Source organism: Macaca thibetana, chromosome 8, assembly GCF_024542745.1.
Source record: "Macaca thibetana thibetana isolate TM-01 chromosome 8, ASM2454274v1, whole genome shotgun sequence".
Lineage (NCBI taxonomy): Eukaryota > Metazoa > Chordata > Mammalia > Primates > Cercopithecidae > Macaca > Macaca thibetana.
This window is the reverse complement of record NC_065585.1, coordinates 132,113,984-132,133,129: the sequence shown is the minus strand read 5'-3', so window position 1 is coordinate 132,133,129 and position 19,146 is coordinate 132,113,984. Positions and strand designations below refer to the sequence as shown.

At 44.6% G+C, this 19,146-nt stretch overlaps 1 long non-coding RNA gene across 4 annotated transcripts in view; it reads right to left on the bottom strand.

Annotated features, from left to right (window-relative positions):
• Positions 1-19,146, bottom strand: part of LOC126961466 (uncharacterized) — a 151,928-nt gene that overhangs the window by 72,241 nt on the left and 60,541 nt on the right. For 3 of the 4 annotated variants that reach the window (XR_007728311.1, XR_007728310.1, XR_007728309.1), the window contains 2 exons: positions 10,937-11,705; positions 6,257-6,413 (listed from right to left, as the gene is read on the bottom strand). This is a non-coding gene — a long non-coding RNA (uncharacterized LOC126961466). Of the gene's footprint in view, positions 1-1,284; positions 2,261-6,256; positions 6,414-10,936; positions 11,706-19,146 lie in introns of those variants that run through there. The other variant, XR_007728312.1, reaches the window with a different exon arrangement.

Here is a 19,146-nt window from a genome sequence, read left to right as displayed (position 1 = left end):
TTTTCAAGAAGCTGACATCTGTCGCTGACATCCACAGCCTCTATGATTTGTGAATATCTCAGGCGGGTGACACACAGCACAGACTCTGCCTTCTGGTCACCTGCATGTTCCTCCAGGGTTTCTCCCCTACCAGCCTAGCTCAAAAGCCCTCTTGTTTGATCCCAAGAAATTGCTACAGCACATGCTGTTGGGGCACCCGAGTGTGTAGGGGGCTCCTGGAGGGATCCTTTAAGCCTGCCTCTCCCTCTTTGGTAGTTATAACTAGAAAGGGTATCCTGCAAAAAACACCAAATTTCTCCCTGGATCTTCTCAGCCTCCTTACCAGGCAGCAAGAGCTGAGAGAACTTTGCGTAGAATATTCTAAACCTTGCTCCTGATCTGCTTCCTTGCCTTAAGAAAAATCTTTTCTCCCAGATTCTGCTGTCTGTAGACTCATTCTCAACTTACTGATCTCTTTAAAATTTCAGTCATTCTCGGAGATTATAGGGCAGAACGCAAAGAACATAACGTAGGAGTCAAATGGAGCCGAACACTTCAATCACTCATGAGGTGGCTGTGTGTGCTTAGGTAAGTTCTGTAGCTTCTCTGAGCCCCAGCTTCCTTATAACATCACTGAAGTCCTAACAGCTGTGAGAATTACATATGATACCTGCAAATTTCATGAAACAGCACTTGGTGGTTAGTAGTTGGTTTTGAAAAGGTTGTGCTAAAATTCCAGGGCCTCTTGGGGGTGATGCTTTGCTAGGTTTTCCCTTTCTCCAGGTAGCTTTCAGAGGTAAAACCTCAGACCCAGACACTACCCACCCCTGCTTTTTTTTTTTTTTTTTTTTTTTTGAGGTGGAGTCTCGGTCTGTTGCCTAGACTCTAGTGCAGTGGTGGTAAACCCCAGACCCCAACACTGCCCACCCCTGCTGTTGTTGTTGTTGTTGTTGTTGTTGTTGTTGTTGTTTTTGAGACGGAGTCTCGCTCTGTCGCCCAGGCTGGAGTGCAGTGGCGCCATCTTGGCTCACTGCAAGCTCCGCCTCCCGGGTTCCCGCCATTCTCCTGCCTCAGCCTCCGGAGTAGCTGGGACTGCAGGCGCCGCCACCTAGCCCGGCGAATTTTTTTGTATTTTTTCATGGAGACCGGGTTTCACCGTGTTAGCCAGGAAGGTCTGGATCTCCTGACCTCGTGATCCGCCCGTCTCGGCCTCCCAAAGTGCTGGGATTACAGGCCTGAGCCACCGCGCCCGGCCTCCCTGCTTTTCTTTTTTGTGAAGAGTATAACAGACATCTCCGGGCTTTGTGTGTCTTGATCATATCTATAGATTGGGCTCTAAAATATTCTGGGGTCTGGTGGATAGAGTTCTGTCGGTTCAGCCACGAAGTGCCACACAGCCTGACTACAGAGAATAAATATTCATTTCCCTTCCCTTAATTTTAAAAGAAGTTGATATTATAACGAACAAGCCCACTGGTGACAGCACAAACATCAGCATTGTCTGCTCGGTGAGACGGCAGCGGAATGTTCTGCACATCTCGTCTTGCAGGAAATGTTCCAAGCATTCAAATGCAAATGAGCACAGAGCCAGCCGGCACTGATCACTGATTTGCATTCGCTCTTCGGGAACCTGGTTTTTCCCTCTTAAATTCACATTATGTGCAGATACGATACTGCACTGATGGGGCCAAAATAACGTTTTGCCTTTTCCACTCTGTCCTTTTTATCCAGTTTTGCAAATCCTTCCCCCTAAACCCCATTCTTTCACTATATTGTTTAATTTTGCCCTCATTTTGCCAAAATTCCCTTGTGCTGTGCTCCCGCCAGGCCAGCCATCCTCTCTGGCTTCATTCTGTGTCCCAGTTCACTCGGTGCCTTCTTCTCCTGAGGGATTTTGCAGCTGTTCTCTTGCGTTCTTCTCCCACCGTGACCTCTTGCCCAAGTTCTACAAAAAGCACATGAGAGGCAGCCCATAGTGGACACATGTGGAGGACCAGGAAAGCTGGATATGCCTAGAATCAGATGCCAGACCTTGAGGGATTCAAGGCTCCGTTAAAGCAAATTTTATTGATGTCTCACATACATAGAGAAAGTGCAGAAACCACGGGATCTGGATGAATTTTCATAAAAATACAAAATAATTAGCCGGGCTTGGTGGCGTGCACCTGTAATCCCAGCTGCTTGGGAGGCTGAGGCAGGAGAATCACTTGAACCTGGGAGTCAGAGGTTGCAGTGAGCAGGGATCATGCCACTGCACTCCAGCCTGGGCGACACAGCGAGGCTGTCAGGGAAGGAAGGAAGGAAGGGAGGGAGGGAGGGAGGGAGGGAGGAGAATTAGAATAGTAGGGCATTGCTAGAAAGTAATCACTTCCCTCTCCCAAGGGTAACTACTCTTCTGACTCCTAGACTGTAATTTTGCTAATAGTGACCTTGACCTAGTAGAATAATACAATATGTACTTTACTGTGCTGCTGCTTCTATTTTGTTTGTAAGGTTGATCCATGCTGCTGTTGCTTCTCACCTCTGTGTGCTGTCTTCTGTTGTGTGGGTATCTTGGAGTCCGTTTATCCATTCTGCCTGAAATGGATTTTTGGGTTGCTTTCTATTTGGAGCTATGAACATTCTTTCGTGTGTCTTTTGGTGAGTACATGGACACAATTTTATTGGATATGTGCTTACAAGTGATGCTGTTGCCTCATAAGTAGACCTTATGGCTTTTCATGAGACTGTTTTGATGACAGGGGTGTTTTGAGGAGGTCTGAAGAACTTTGGTAATTAAGTGACTTGTAAAATTACAGGTTTGTTATGTGCTATGGACTGAATCGTGTCCCCCCCAGATTCATTTGTTGAAGCTCTAACCCCAATATGACTGTGTTTGGAGATAGGCCTTTTAGGAGGTAATTAAGGGTAAGTGCGGTAAAAAAAAGATGGGGTCTTAATGTGGTAGAATCGTTTTGAGAGGAGGAGGAGGAGAGAGTTCACTCTCTCAACATGCACACACCAAGACAAAGCCCTGTGAGCATAGAGCAAGAAGGTGGCCTTCTGCAAGCCAGAAAGAGAGCCCTCACCAGAACCTGACCCAGCCAGACCTTAATCTGGAACTTCTAGTCCTCAGAACTGTGAGAAAATAAAATTCTGTTTAAGTCACCTAGCCTGATACGGCAGCCTGAACAGACTGACATTTTGTTCTGTTTTGTTCTTTGAAGTTGGAAAAGTACCTTTTTTAAAAAAATTATGGGCTGGGCATAGTGGTTCACACCTATAGTTCCAGCACTATGGGAGGCTGAGGTGGGAGGAAACTTGAGCCCAGGAGTTCAAGACCAGACCAGCCTGGGTGACAGAGAAAGACCCTGTCTCTACAAAAAAAAAAAAATTAGTCAGGTGTGGTGGTACATGATGGAAATTATATGAAATAGAATTGATCAGAATTCCTCTGTTTGTGGGGCCTAAATCTGAAACTGTGTTAAAAATAGCAAGTATGTCTGTGTAAAGTTGGTATCTTTTATTCAACCTATCAATAATACTTAGGAGGCTGAGGTGGGAGGATCACTAGAGCCCAGCAGGTCAAGGCTGCAGTGAGTTGTGATGGCAGCACTACACTCTAGCCTAGGCAATAGAGGGAGACCGTATTTAAATTGTTTTTGTGTGTGTGGTAAAATAGACACAACAAAATTTGCCATCTTAACCATTTTATTTATTTATTTATTTATTATTTTTTAGACTCTTCCTCTGTCGCCAGGCTGGAGTGCAGTGGCATGACCTCAGCTCACTGCAACCTCTGCCTCCCGGGTTCAAGCAATTCCCCTGCCTCAGCCTCCGGAGTAGCTGGGATTACAGGCACCCGCCTCATGCCTGACTAATTCATCTTAACCATTTTTAAGTGTATAGTTTAATGGTATTAAATACACTCATAATGTTATTCAACCATCACCTCCATTCATCTACATAACTGTTTTCACCTGGTAAAGTAGAAACTCAATACCCACTAAACAGTAACTCCTCATTCCCCTCCCTTCATTCTGACAACCACCATTCCACTGCCTGTCTCTATGATTTTGATTACTTTAATCACCTCATTTAGGTAGAATCATACAATATCTTATCCTTTTGTGTCTGGCTTATTGCACTTAGCATAATGTCCTCATAGTTGATCCATGTTGTGGAATATGTCAGAATTTCTTTCCTTTTTAAGGCTGAATAATACTCCATTGTATGTGTAGACCACATTTTGCTTATTCATTCCTCTGTCAATAGACACTTGAGTTGCTTCCATATGTTAGTTATTGTAAATAATGCTGCCATAAACGTAGTATGCAACTATTTCTTTGAGACCCTCTTTTCAATTCTTTGGGAGTGCATACTCACAAGTAGAATTGCTGCATCATATGGTGATTCTATTTTTAATTTTTTAAAGAACCTCCATACTATTTTCCACAGTGACTATAACCATTTTACATTCCTACCAACAGTGCACAAAGGTTCCAATTCCTCCACATCCTTGCCAACACTCATTTTCTGTTTAGTTTTTTTTTTTTTAATAGTAATCATCTTATTAGTATGGAGTGAGTGGTGTCTTACTGTAGTTTTGATTTGTATTTCTTTCTTTTTTTTTTTTTCAGATGGAGTCTTGCTCTGTCACCCAGGCTGGAGTGCAATGGCCTGATCTTGGCTCACTGCAACCTCCATCTCCTGGGTTCAAGCGATTCTCCTGCCTCAGCCTCCCAAGAAAATGGGATAATAGGCACACGCAACCATGCCTGACTACTTTTTTGTATTTTTAGTAGAGATGGGGTTTCACCACATTGGCCAGGCTGGTCTCAAACTCCTGACCTCAGGTGATCTGCCCGCCTCGGTCTCCCAAAGTGCTGGGATTATAGGCGTGAGCCACCGCGCCAAGGATATACTGATTTGTATTTCTCTTATCATGAGCAATGGAAAGGTATCATTTTAACATTGCTTATAATTTTCTATTATTTATGGACCACTTTCTTCATTTGGGGGAAATCACCAATGGGCCCTTAGTCATGTAGATATGAAGCAGTCACTGCCCCGTTTGAAGGAGCCCTGATGTCACCCTATTGGCTGCAATGCAGATGTTTCATATAAGAGGTGGGTTTAGTGCATTCTTAGCAGGACTGAGTCTTTGCAGGCTTGAAAAATGCTCATCTGTCTTGCCTCTAATTTGAATTTAGAGTGGATTGGTCCTAAAAATTGTTTGCTTTGGGGAGATGGGCGGTCCTCTATGTGGAAGAGAGTGGCTCAGAAAGGATCAGCCTCTATTGAGGGCTGCTCGGTGTCTTGGACCCTGAAGGGAGGGGGCCTGTGTCGCCCAGAGGTCACCATGAGAGGGGGACGTCACACCGCCTGGGGTTTCCCATTGAGCTGCCCCTTGTGTTGAGCACTTTATAGGAACTATCTCATTTAATTGGCATAAACCCATTTAAGGTGAGTATTATTATTATCTTCATTTTATAGATGAGCAAAATAAAGATTAGCGAAATTAAACAACTTATCCAAGATCATAGAACTCGTGAGTCACAAGGCTAAGATTCAAGATGAGTCTGATTTCAGAATCTTTAACCAGTGTGTCCTGCTCACACATACTCATACACATGTGTGCACATGGGCCAGGAGAGAGATGCAGATTTAGTCTTCCCTTTGCTGATCATGGAGGAAAGATTCTAGAAGTACCTAAGACTAAGTTTGGATGTTGCGATTTCATGGGTGTGCCAGAGGCTTCACTGGTGTGCAGGTTATTCTCTCTCCGCCCCACTCCCTCCCCAATGCATTCTCTGCCCTTCTCTACTCTGTTCTATGCCATGGGACACTGATGCCTGTAGCCTGCATCTCTATAGCCTCTTGCTGGCTGACTGCCATGTCGATTTGATCCTGGGAGACAGTGGCAGGGCATCAGAGAGTGGAGGGAGAGGACAAATGGAAAACTCTCTCCATGACTTCAGCATCTGCCAGGTGGCCTCGCCTTCGCCTTCCAGCTCTCACCCAGCTCTGGTAACTCTATTTCTTCCTTATCTTTCGAATTTTGGGGTGCTAATAACTTCCAACGTTGCTAATCTCTGCATATCTTTAATCTCTGATGTGTTTCCATAATGCAGATCACACATCGGTAAATAGTTCTTCATAAAATCTCTCCATTTGAGGAATGAAGAGAGTCTTCATTCACCTATTCTGTGTCCTCTCAGAACCCTGAAGGATACACATGGTTTTAGTTAAGTCAAATGAGCCAGACTTTGGCAAAAGCACTGTTAACAATTGTTACTGTATTCCTTGGACTTGGGAGCAAGGTCACTGTCAGTCAGCTTGGTACTTCAGAGGATGGGAGTCTTGGACTTCTTCCTCTCTGGAGCCAGGGAAGTTTGAGGTCTGGACTTGAAGAAAGAGCCCCAAGGTCTCTTTGGTGGGCAGTCATCTGGCCCCTGCAACATGGTGATAGGTGGAGGGAGATACTAAGGATAGACAAGGCCAGTAGGAAATTCCTCATGGAAAGTCATGGTCCATGGACTCAAACCAAATCAGGCTCAGATTAGTTAACAGTGGCTCAAAGATGGGGAAAAAATACACACTTTCCCCTTTTATTTTTTGAGATGGAGTCTCGCTCTGTCACCCAGGCTGGAGTGCAATGGCGTGATCTTGGCTCACTGCAACCTTTGCCTCCTTGGTTCAAGCGATTCTCCTGCCTCAACCTCCTGAGTACCTGGGATTACAGGTGCCTGTAATCTTTCGTATTTTTCATAGAGATGAGGTTTCACCGTGTTGGCCAGGCTGGTCTTGAACTGCTGACCTTGGGTGATCCACCTGCTTGGCCTCCCAAAGTGTTGGGATTACAGGCGTGAGCCACTGTGCCAGGCCTCGTTTTTAACTAGTTCAGTTAAAAACTGATTTTGGCACCCCACCCTGCACCCCCCAAAAAAACCTTACGAAACCAGAAAACAAAAATAATGAAAAAGATAAGATACTCCAAACTTGAGGTTCAGCCAAATATATATGTATCTATTTAGTTGTCAGCTTTGGGGTTTGGGACATCAGTGCACTCTGCGACAACTTTTGCTCACAATTGTCAGCATGTGATTGCAGAAAAACAGGAGGAATTCTCCCCTGATGTATCCTCTACAGTAGACATGCTCCTTTTTCTGCCTGCTCTGCCTCTTTTCCTTTGGAACTCTCCTACACTTCATATGATTTGTGGGTCCTGTCAGTCAAGAGTTCTTACTTCCTCTGCCATGAGGGCAGGTTCACAACCCAGTCTGACTGACAGGATTACTCTGGAACTGTGCATGCTCTAGGGACAGACCTGAGGCCAGTCAGAATCCTGCATTAATGTAGATCTTGGGAAAGGAGCGTTAAGAGCCAAGTAAGCTGGAAGCCGCCCCAGCCATCTTGCCTCACAAAGAGAAAGTCTTTCAGATCATAAAGCCAAGCAGAGTGAGAGATGGAATAGGAAGAGGGCCCTTGGCTGTTATTGGACCCCCTGAAACCAGTGAGGCCTGTAGCCCGCCCCTGGGATATCCATTCATGTGAGCCACTTATTTCCCCATTTAAAATTAAGTGGCCAGGTGCAGTGGCTCACACTTGTAATCCCAGCACTTTGGGAGGCTGAGGCGGGAGGATTACTTGAGCTCAGGTGTTCAAGACCAGCCTGGGCAACATAGCAAGACCCCATCTCTAAAAAAAAAAATTTAACCTGGCCAACATTGACGAAATCCCATACATATGTATATGTATATGTATATATGTATGTGTGTATGTGTGTGTGTGTGTGTGTGTGTGTGTGTATAAAATATCTGGGTATGGTAGTATGGTTATAGTCCCAGCCACTCAGGAGCTTGAGGTGGGAGGATCACCTAAGCCCAGGGAGGTCAAGGCTGCAGTGAGCCAAGATTCTGCCATTGCACTTCAGCCTTGGTGACAGAATGAGATCCTGTTTCAAAAATTAAAATAAGTAGAGCTAGTTGTGTTTCTATCATTGTAAAGGGAAAAGGCCTCCACTAATTCTTCTACCCTCGAGAATAACTAATGTTAATATGAGAGGGTGTGTTGTCTTTCTCCATAAAGCTTCAAAGAAGAGAGTTGTTGCTGTTCCACCTGTTTCAACAGAGAAGCTCCTCCTTCTACAGATCTCCCTAAATTCCTCCTGTGGCAACGTTACTACATAACTACGATTCCTTTGTTCTTTTCTTCAGTTTAATGTGCAAAATAGCTGGTTACCATCTTCCATAGAGTAATCTTTGTATCCTCCAGGGAAGACAATTGTTGACAGTTAACACGTTACCCCAAAGCTCGTTTCCTCCAGGCCGACAATCCTAGTATAATAACTTAAGTCCTTCTCAAAGATATTTTTTAGTATGCTTATCTCTGAATTGTAGACTTTTTTTTTTTTTTTTTTTTTTGAGACGGAGTCTTGCTCTGTCACCCAGGCTGGAGTGCAGTGGCTGGATCTCAGCTCACTGCAAGCTCCGCCTCCCGGGTTTATGCCATTCTCCTGCCTCAGCCTCCCGAGTAGCTGGGACTACAGGCGCCCGCCACCGCGCCCGGCTAGTTTTTTGTATTTTTAGTAGAGACGGGGTTTCACTGTGTTAGCCAGGATGGTCTCGATCTCCTGACCTCGTGATCCGCCCGCCTCGGCCTCCCAAAGTGCTGGGATTACAGGCTTGAGCCACCGCGTCCGGCTGAATTGTAGACTTTTAAACCTTCTCTTTTGATCTGGAAAGGTAAAGGAAGCCCCCCAAAATTGGCATGGAAGGTCTTTATTGAAAAACCATAAAAATTCTATTACTGAAATGAAGTAAGACTAAGTAAATGCCGTTCAAGTAAATAAGGCACAAAAAATTTCAGGCAGAAAAAAATACAAATATGTGTATCTATAAACTTTTTTTTGGTTCAGTTCGAAATAGTTTAAGAGCAGATGGCAGTTTTGTGGGGATGCAGTTAGTGGTTGGGTTTTGCCATCTTATCAATGTGTTGTGTGAAGAAGGAGGTAAGGGAGCCTTTGATGTGTAGGAGGTAGGGTCTCTATGGGGTTCCTCACTGCTTGAATCTTCAAAGCTCGTAAGTAGAGGCTTGGTTGCTCCCAGGTTCTGTAGAAATAAGCATTTTGGGAATCAAGCCAAAATATGGGCTTGGTGGCTCATGCCTGTAATCCCTGCACTTTAGGAGGCCAAGGTGGGAGGATCACTTGAGGCCAGGAGTTCCAGACTAGATTGGGCAATATGGCGAGATCCTGTCTTGACTATATATATATATATTTTTTTTAAAGTAGCAGGCCCTTGGGGCACACCTGTAATCCCTGCTACTTGGGAGGCTGAGATAGGAGGATCACTTGATCCTGGGAGGCTGAGGCTGCAGTGAGTTATACTTTGCCACTGCATTCCAGTCTGGGTCTCAGAATGAAACCCCATCTCCGCAACAACGAAAAAAGAGAATCAAGCCAAAAAGACTAGAATTACTAAAAGCATGTCTCATACCAGGAAGCTTTAATTAAAGTAGGGGAGGTACCGATTTCCCTAAAGAAAGACCTCTGTTAAAGATCTATTTGTGACCTTAATGAATATGCTATTACTTCAAAAGCCTTTTGGACAAGACCCAAAATTTTACCATGAGGTCCTTTCTTCTGTCTTTAGCCTAGGAACATGATACAAAATCCTTTAAATAGAAAACTTGTTAGGTTTAAAGAGAATTCTTCTCTCGGTAAAATAACGTTCAGAACAATTAACTTTCAATTTTCTTTAATTACTTTTAAACATACATAAGTTCTCCAACATCAAAATAACACTGTGCCCCAGGGAATCCTGGGGGTCGAGTGGAGGCAGGGGGCTTGGTCCTCAGATAAGCTGTATTGCAGATAATCAGCAAATATTGCATGCATGTTCCCCAATAAACCAGTTAACAAAAGTCAACTCTTCCTTCTCCTCCCCATTTCCCCTCTTACCTAGTGTCTAAATATAATTCAATCATAGTTTGAGTAACTTCATTAAATTACCACCACTATCGTCAAAAACAGTATCTATTCCTGGTTAGCTAAATTACTTTGAGGCAAATTGAACATGTAAAAGTGGCTTGCATCTCTGTTTGCACATTCACGTTACCTGGGGAGCTTTAAAAAAAAATGCCACTATCCTGGCTCCACTCCCAGAGGTTCTGTTTTAATAGGGATGGAAGGGAGGGCAGCAGCTATTAGTATTTTTTTAAAGATCTGTACAATTTTAACCTGCAGTCAAGGTTAAGAGTCACTGATTTAGAGACTAAAATAGATCAATCGCGGGTTTCAAAGCAACTCACTAGGAAGCAGTGTGGTGTCACAGGAAAAGCATGAGAATCAGAGCTAGGTGTTTTTATCCTGTCTTTGTTCACTGGGCTCGATCAGTGTGCACAGTCTCTTTGTGCATCATTTCCTCACTGGTAAAACTGGGATAATTATGCCCACCTTACAGGGTTATTTTGAAGGAAAAAAGCTCCTGGCTCATGACAGAACCTTTACAGCAAGATCTGCTATTTGTGTAGCATTAACTTTTCCTGGAAAAACCATCTTCTCCCCTGTTCCTCTTAGTTGCCTCCTTGTGCCAATAGGAATCCAAATCCACACTGTTACTGTAGACTCTGAATTCTCTGAATGTGCATGGATGGCACCAAAAGCCACATGAAGGTTGCAGTGTCTTAGGGTTTAAAAGACTTGTTACTTCCCGTGCTTTGCTGAGAACACCTGAAGTAGCGTGGCTCAGTGAAATAAGCCTGAAGGTCTGAGTTCAGTTTTCTTACAAACCTACTGCGTTACTATCTCTGTTACTATGGAAAAATTATTAACTAGCTCCCATCCTCTCTGTGTCTTAATTGGTAAAATAGGATTCGACTAGATGATCTCCCAATTTTCTTTTAATAATCAGAGCCTGTTAGCTTTAAAGAGACTGTACGATCCAAGCCAGAAAAGCCTGCACATATTTTTTACCTGCTACAGGAGAAAATAGTGCCCAAGCAGCTTCTGCCATGAGGAGGTTCCATGAAGAGAGTAGATTTTTCTTCTGGAAGGCTGATTCTTTTGTAATCAATAGTGGAAAGCAGTTCTATCCTGACTTTTGGCTTGAGGACAGCATACATGAGTCTCCCAGTCAGTCTTGATGGAGAGTAAGGTCTCTCAATGATCTTAGGCTCAAAATGAAATCACATCAGAGCCTCCAGAGAGACTGAGCTTTCTGATTGCCAGAAAGGGACTTTACTGAATCCATAGGACATAGAGATTAAATTGCCCATGCAAGATTTTGGACTAAAATTGTCAGTGCAGGTTGCACTTTAGAGGCTCTCTGGGTCCATTGTTTTCAAACTGAACATGCATCAGCATCACCTGGAGAGCTTGTTAAATCCCAGATTCCTGGACCCCACCCCCAGAGCTTCTGCCTGAGGTGGTCTGGAATGGAGCCTGAGGCTTTGCTTTTCTAACAGATTCCCAGGTGATGCATGTGGTACAGGTGGTGCTGTTCCTAGGATCTCACTTTTAGAAACACTGCTTTAGGTTTCACTCCACAAACTTCTGTGTTGGTCTATTTTTGCACTGCTGTAAAGGAACCCCTGAGGCTGGGCAATTTATAAAGAAAAGAGGTTGATTTGGCTCCTGGTTCTGCAGGCTGTACAAGCACGGCACCAGCATCTGTCCAGCTTCTGGTGAGGTCTCAGGAAGCTTTTACTGATGGCAGAGGGCAAATGGGGAGCAGGGGTGTCACCTGGTGAGAGATGAAGCAAGAGTTAGAAGGGAGGAGGTGCCAGGTCCTTTTAAACAGCCAGCTCTTGTGTAAACTAATAGAGCAAGAACTCACTCATGACCAAGGGGAGGGCACCAAACCATTCATGAGGGATCCAAACACCTCCCACGAGACTCAAGACTCGGCTCCACCATTGGAGTCACATTTCAACCTGAGATTTGGAGGGGGTGCTTATTCAAGCTATGTTAGTTGTTAAGAATCACCTGGAGCATTTGTCAAAAACACCAATTCCTGGCCCGGCACGGTGGCTCGTGCCTGTAATCCCAGCACTTTGGGAGGCCGAGGCGGGCAGATCACGAGGTCAGGAGATCGAGACCATCCTGGCTAACACAGTAAAACCTCGTCTCTACTACAAATACAAATATTAGCCGGGCGTGGTCACAGGTGCCTGTAGTCCCAGCTACTCGGGATGCTGAGGCAGGAGAATGGCATGAACCCGGGAGGCAGAGCTTGCAGTGAGTGGAGATCATGCCACTGCACTCCAGCCTGGGCAACAGAATGAGACTCCATCTCAAAAACAAAAACAAAAACAGCAATTCCCAAGTCACTCCTGATTTAGTAGAGAGAGTCTGATTTAGTAGATTTACAGTGTGGCCCAGGCTGTTCTTATCATCAGGGGCCATGAGGAAACCCTGAGTCAATCAACTACCCATTAATTGCATGAGAGTCACTTGGGGAGATTTTAAACTCTGAAATGCTGATCCCTGGGACCTAGTCCCAAGACTCTAATTCTGAAGAGTGGAGCTGGGAGAGACTGCATTTTTAAAGCTCCTCAGATGACTCTGATGTGTAACTAAGTGGTCTCATTTTGTAGATGAGGACCCTAGGGAGGGTAAGGCATTGCTCGGAGCTACTGGCAGAAGCAGAGCCAGAACCCACATGGCCTAAATCCCTGTGCTCAGTCCACACTACCATTTTCCTTCTTGTCTTGAAACTGTCCCCACAGGGTTGCTAAAAACTGCATGCCAGGTTCTAGACAGAAACAGAGTTATAATAAAGCATAATTTGGGCTTCACTGCGGCCCACTTCCTTCTTGCTAAGTTATGCAGCACTAGATACTAACCCATTTGCATCCTCATTGTTCCTGTAGACAGGATCTCTGACATTAGACTCACAAGGCTTTTGTTTAAGGGTTGCTTAAGATGTTTTTCAGATCCTGAATTCCAGCAACCAGTTTAAAGACTCCACAGAGGAATGGGACCAGCATGAGAATACAGCTTCTTCATTTCCCTGTCCCAAGATTTCACTCTGCCTTCTTCAACTAAACAGTGACCACACTTCAGCCCACTCCAAAACTCTTAAAAACCCTAACTTCAAAGTCCTTAAGGGGGTGTATTTAAGACTCCCCTCTCATTTCCTCATTCAGTGACCCTATGATTAAGCCTCTTTCTCTGCTGCAACCCAGTATCTTGGTGTATTGACTTGCTTTGTGTCCCAGGCAATGAACCTATTATGGTTACAGTCTGGTCAGAGACAGTGGCTGTTTCCTCTGCCATTGACTTTCAAATGGAGAAGTCCAAGGAATGGGATATTACACTAAGATCCAATACTAGCTCTCTGACACCAACTGGAAGTCTCACAATTCAATTCTAACATTGACCTACTCTGAGTTAGTGTCAGATCCCACAAGTTAAAGGGCAAAGTCTCCAACAAGACTGCCGTTACCTCAGATGCCAGTCACAAATGTGGTCCCCAGGATACCCACACTTCTGTCTAATTTGACTACAAATTTTCATCATCTCACTATACAACCCCTCAAGTTTGATAACTTGTTAGAATGACACAGAACTCAGGGAAGCACTATATTTTGGATTACTGTTTTATTATAAAGGGCACAAATGAATAGCCAGATGAAGAGATACACAGGGCAAGGTCTGGAGGGTCCCCAGCCTAGGATCTTTGGTGTTCATGGAGCTGGTGTGCACCATCCTCTTGGTACATTGATACATTCACCAGCCAGGAAGCTCCCTTCTACTTTGGTGTCCAGAGTTTTTGTGTGGGTTTCATTGTGTAGTCTTGATTGATTAAATTATTGGCCATGTAACTGAACTTAAATTCTGGTTGCTCTGTCTTCCACAGAGGTTGGGGGAAAGGCTGGAAATTCCAACCCTCCAATCACATGCTTGGTCTTTCTATTAATAGCATGATCAGTCCCTCACTTGAAGCTCTCTAAGGGCCCACGACCAGTCACATTAACATAAGCTCAAATGTAGTCAGAAGGGTCTTGTTATCTCCTGTTGGGAAATTCCAAGTATTTTTGAAGCTCTGTCCAGGAACTGGGGACAAAGACCAGATCTATTTTTTATGATATCACATGCACCCACATCCTCCCAATCTCAGCCTCCCTTGGAACACAGCTTCTTAGATTATCATCTTCCTACCCCTCACCATTTACAAGGAGTAGAGCAATTAGGCAGATTCAAATGCAGACTGAACAGCTGCTCAGCTCAAAAAAAAAAAAAATTATCTTTGCCTTCACAGAAACAGCCTCTGGGTTCCAGTTCTGCTTAGCCTCTTGAGCAATGTTTTCTCTCTAGATGTGCATAAGGGATTTGGTTTCTGGCCAGCAAGGTCCCAGCTGTAACTTGCTCATTCCAAGTAACACAGTTCAGAGAGCTCTGCATCTTGGTTAATAACACCTAGTTTTGGCCAGGTGGGGTGACTCACGCCTGATGGGAGGCTGAGGCAGGCGGATCACGAGGTCAGGAGATCGAGACCATCTTGGCTAACACGGTTAAGCCCTGTATCTACTAAAAATAAAAATAAAAATTAGCCAGCTGTGGTGGCAGGTGCCTGTAGTCCCAGGTACTCGGGAGGCTGAGGCAGGAGAATGGCGTGAACCCAGGAGGCGGAGCTTGCAGTGAGCCAAGATGGCGCCACTGCATTCCAGCCTGAGGGACAGAGCAAGACTCCGTCTCAAAATAATAATAATAATAATTACAATAATACCTAACTTTTGTTTATTGCATTACTACTTTCAAAATACTTTACATTTCTAAGTTAAGCTCCACAGTGAACAACCCTGTGAGACAGGCAGGAAAATGTAATAATAATTTCCTTATTTTTTATTCAACAAACAACAAGTGCTTACTGTGGATGTGCTCAGCACAATTCTAGCTACCGAGAAACAAACATGAACAAAATGTGGTCCTTGCTGTCATCAGATTGGGAAACCATAGTTCAGATAAATGGAGTGACACCTACTCAAAGCCAAGCAGACCTTCTGATTCTTTTCCCAGTGCTTTTTCTGCTACAGGGTGCTAGGAGCACGAGCCTTTCATTAGAAAAGTCTCAGGGTTAGGCTGACAAAGTGTGAGGTGTACCAAGGGGACCTGTGCAGGACATAGAGCTTCTCTAGGATGCAAAGACCCCAGGTGACTTTCCCCTTGTTTTAGCTTCCTGTGGCTGTTGTAAAAAAGAAAAAAAAAAAAATGACCACAAACTTGACAGTTTAAAACAACAAAAATTTGGTATTTCCCAGCTCTGGAGGCCAGAAGTCTGAAATCAGCATCAGTATCACTGGGCTGAAATCAAGGTTTTAGCAGGGTTGCACTTTCCCCAGAGGCTCTCAGGGAGAATCTGTCCTCTGCCTCTTCTGGCTTCTGGTGGCTGCTGGCATTCCTTGGGTTGTGGCCACATGGCTCCAATCTTTCCAGCCAACACTGGAGAAACTTTTCCTGTTCCATCTTCACATCACCGTGTGTGTGTGTAAAATTTCCCTCTGCTCTCTCTTATAAAGATACTTCTGATGGTATTTAGGGCCCACCTGGATAATCAAAGGCTCTTTTTCCAAATAAGATAACACTTACAAGTTCCAGAGATCATTTATGACCGTTATTCAGCTTACTAAACTCCTGCAAACCAAAGCACTCTTTGAGAAGCGGTCATAAGTGTTTATCTTTTCATCTCCAAAGATGCTCCACGCAGAGGCCGGAACACCGGCTCTAGAAGGGAGCATGAAAAATCCAGTCCAACGCAAGCCTTTCACAGGTTACTTGTGCCAAGTTAATGCTCACAGAAGGATCTGGCCTCCTACTTTCCAGTTTTCCAGTCTTGGGCTGTTTTGCAAAGAAGTTGAGACAGGCCACAGACCCTTCTTGGGGGCCTCCGGGCACCCCCCAAGCATGGAAATAAGGGAAAATTTTGAGTTCCTTCAAGGGAAACTCCAGGCACCGAGCCAGCTTTGAAAAGTAAAGGAGCAACTGATAAGCAAGAAGGCAATAGTAGCCTAAAACAATAGCCAAGGAAGTCAGAGTCACAGAGTGTTTGGTTCCTTTATAGAAACTAAAGATATGGGTTTATTTGGGTTTTTTTAATACTGAGTCTCGCTTTGTTGTCCAGGCTGGAGTGCAATGGTGCAATCTTGGCTCACTGCAACCTCCACCTCCCGGGTTCAAGTGATTCTCCTGCCTCAGCCTCATGAGTAGGTGGGATTACTGGTGCCCGCCTCTGTGCCCGGCTAATTTTTGTATTTATTTTATTTTATTTTATTTTTTAGTAGAGACAGGGTTTCACCACGTTAGTCAGGCTGGTCTTGAACTCCTGACCTCAGGTGATCTGCCTGGCTTGGCCTCCCAAAGTGCTGGGATTACAGGAGTGAGCCACCGTGCGCAGCCAATAATATCTTAATATATGTCCCCTGAGAAACTTAGAAACCCAGCCTAACTTAGAAACCCAGACCTCTACCAAGTGGACCCACTGGCTGCACAGACCTCAGATGAGGGGGAATGGAGGACTGAAGTCTGACTGTGATTCTTTATTCTAAATTTCTTCCTGAGGGGCCTGGATGGAGCCACACCCACAGGTCAGAATTTAAAGTTCCTTCCTGCCAACCCCAAGTTTTTAGACAAAACTTTCCTTCCTTAGCCAACTGCAAATCAGAAAATCTCTGAATCCACCATCCACCTGTGGCCCCACTTTGAGATGTCCCACCTTTATAGGTCAAACCACTGTGTAGGCTTCACATATTGATTTATGACTTTGCCTGTTACTTCTGCCTCCCCACCTTTAATGGAAGCCATTGAGGAGTTCGGGTCTTAAGCAGTAGCTGACTGATTCTCTTGCTTAGTGGCCTGCAATAAGTGCCTCACCTGTTCTCACTGCAAATCCTGATGTCAATGTTTGGCATTGCTGCACCAGGTGGGCAGACCCAAGTTTGGTTCAGTAACAAAGTTTTCCACTGAGATCAGGATATACACTCTTTACATATACGAGTCCCTCCCCTCTGGACTCACTCACTGCCTGGGACTCTCTCCAAAAGTTGCTACTAGGGTGCTGATGTGAAGGCAGAGGGGATAGAGGGTGGGCAGAGGAGATGGGCAGGAGGTCACAGCCTGGTTGGGAACTGAAAGAGGGTGGAGAGTGGACACTGTCCATCTGGCATAGGGAAGATCCTTGGTCTGGTCCAAGGATGGTCCGGAGACCACTGCCAACTATTCCTTCCCCCTCCATCTCTAAGCAATTCTGCAATAGACCTTCCCAAGGGAGCTGGTTCACAGCCTCCCTACAGAATCCCAGGCTGCCAAGGCTGATAAGAGACCAGAGCAAAGGCATTGCCATGTCTCATTAGAGCCAGGCTGCAAGGTAAGGGCTCTGGGAATGCGGAGATCAGGGAGCCTTTGAAGTGCAAATTCAGAACTGCTGAAGGGCCTTGGTTCTTTAAAGGGAGATTCCTCTTAGTGACTGGTTAGATGAAAACTCTGGAAGTTTCATGTCATATAGCATAAAAGCCAAATACTAGCAGGGAGCTTGCCTGAAAGGACAAATACATCTGGAAGAAAGTCATCCTCTTTCTTAAGCTAGCTCCCCCTGCCTGCATGGCTGCTAGCAGCCTAGCAATTCTCTGCCCTGCAGGCTGAGCCTCCATTGTCAATGGAGGACAATGAATTCTCCATCATTCCTGATATCCAACCAGCTAGCAAATCTTAGAGACTTGCTCTCTGCAATTCAATTCACATCAGTCGTTTCCTTGTACCACTGCCCTGTTTATGGTCCTCATTTCTACGCCTCATCTTTATTTTAATTACAAAAATAGCACATGCTTGTTTCAGAAGGGCCCAAGAGCCAAAGAATGCAAGGAGTGAAGTTCTAGAAGCTGCAAAAGACACGAAAGCAAGTTCTCCCCTGGAGCCATCTTGATTTTGGACCAGTGAAACTGGTTTTGAACTTCTTACTCCAGAACTGTACGAGAATAAATGTATGCTGTTTTAAGTCACCACCTTTGTGGTAATTTGTTACAGCAGCCACAGGAAACTAATACAGGTTGTTTCCAACTTTTCAGAATTATAAATATTTTATTGTCTTATAAATCTTCATGGGAACCCTTGACTCCAATCTCCCCTGGCTTGGGTCTGTCCTAAGTAGCCACTCCTCTGCTACGGGGCCTGCAATGATTCCCCTACTGCTGGAAAGTGAAATCCAAACTCTTTAGCTCGAAGATCCTCCACAACCAGCCCCAAACCACTTTTCTAGCCTTAAAATCAGCTATTTGTTCTATGACCACTCCACTCTCAACATGCACTTTGTACATTCATTGCCGGCTCACAAGATTTTCTATCTATGAAATGGCTTCCTTAGCCCTTAGCTCTTCTCTGCAGATGGCTCGAAGCTCCGGCTCAAATGGGATCCCTTCCTATAAGGTCCCTCTTTGTCCTCCACCCACACCCAACAGGATGTTATTTTTGCCTTCATTGAACATGCATAACACTTTGCATCTCTTTCCTGGCAAATATCAATTCTATCTTGTGTTTGAGTTATACATTTATATATTATGTGCCTAGCACTTAAACAGTTTGCTGAATTATTTGTTCATTAAATATTTGCTGAATTGAATTGAAATGTGAACTATGCTATGTAGAGAAGAAGGCCTACTTGTTGCTTGTGCTCTAGTTTGATATGGTAAGATGGAATCACCATTGATTTAACCAATTTTTAAATTTATTTTTATTTTTATTTTTTTGAGACAGTCTCACTCGGTCCCCCAGGCTGGAGTGCAGTGGTGCAATCTCGGCTCACTGCAAGCTCTGCCTCCCAGGTTCACGACGTTCTCCGGCCTCAGCCTCCCGAGTAGCTGGGACTACAGGCGCCCGCCACCACACCCGGCTAATTTTTTGTACTTTTAGTAGAGATGGGATTTCACCGTGTTAGCCAGGATGGTCTCGATCTCTTGACCTCGTAATCCGCCTGCCTTGGCCTCCCAAAGTGCTGGGATTACAGGCGTGAGCCACTGCACCCAGTCCAACAATTTTTTTAATTTTAATTATTCTGAGTGTATAATAGTTGTATAAACATAATTGATTTTAACAACAAAAGATGGTCATTAGAAATGGCCAAGTAAAGTCAGCTTAAATCATGCTTCTAATTTTTCAAACCTAATCCTTAATTTATTGTGCCTTTAGAGATG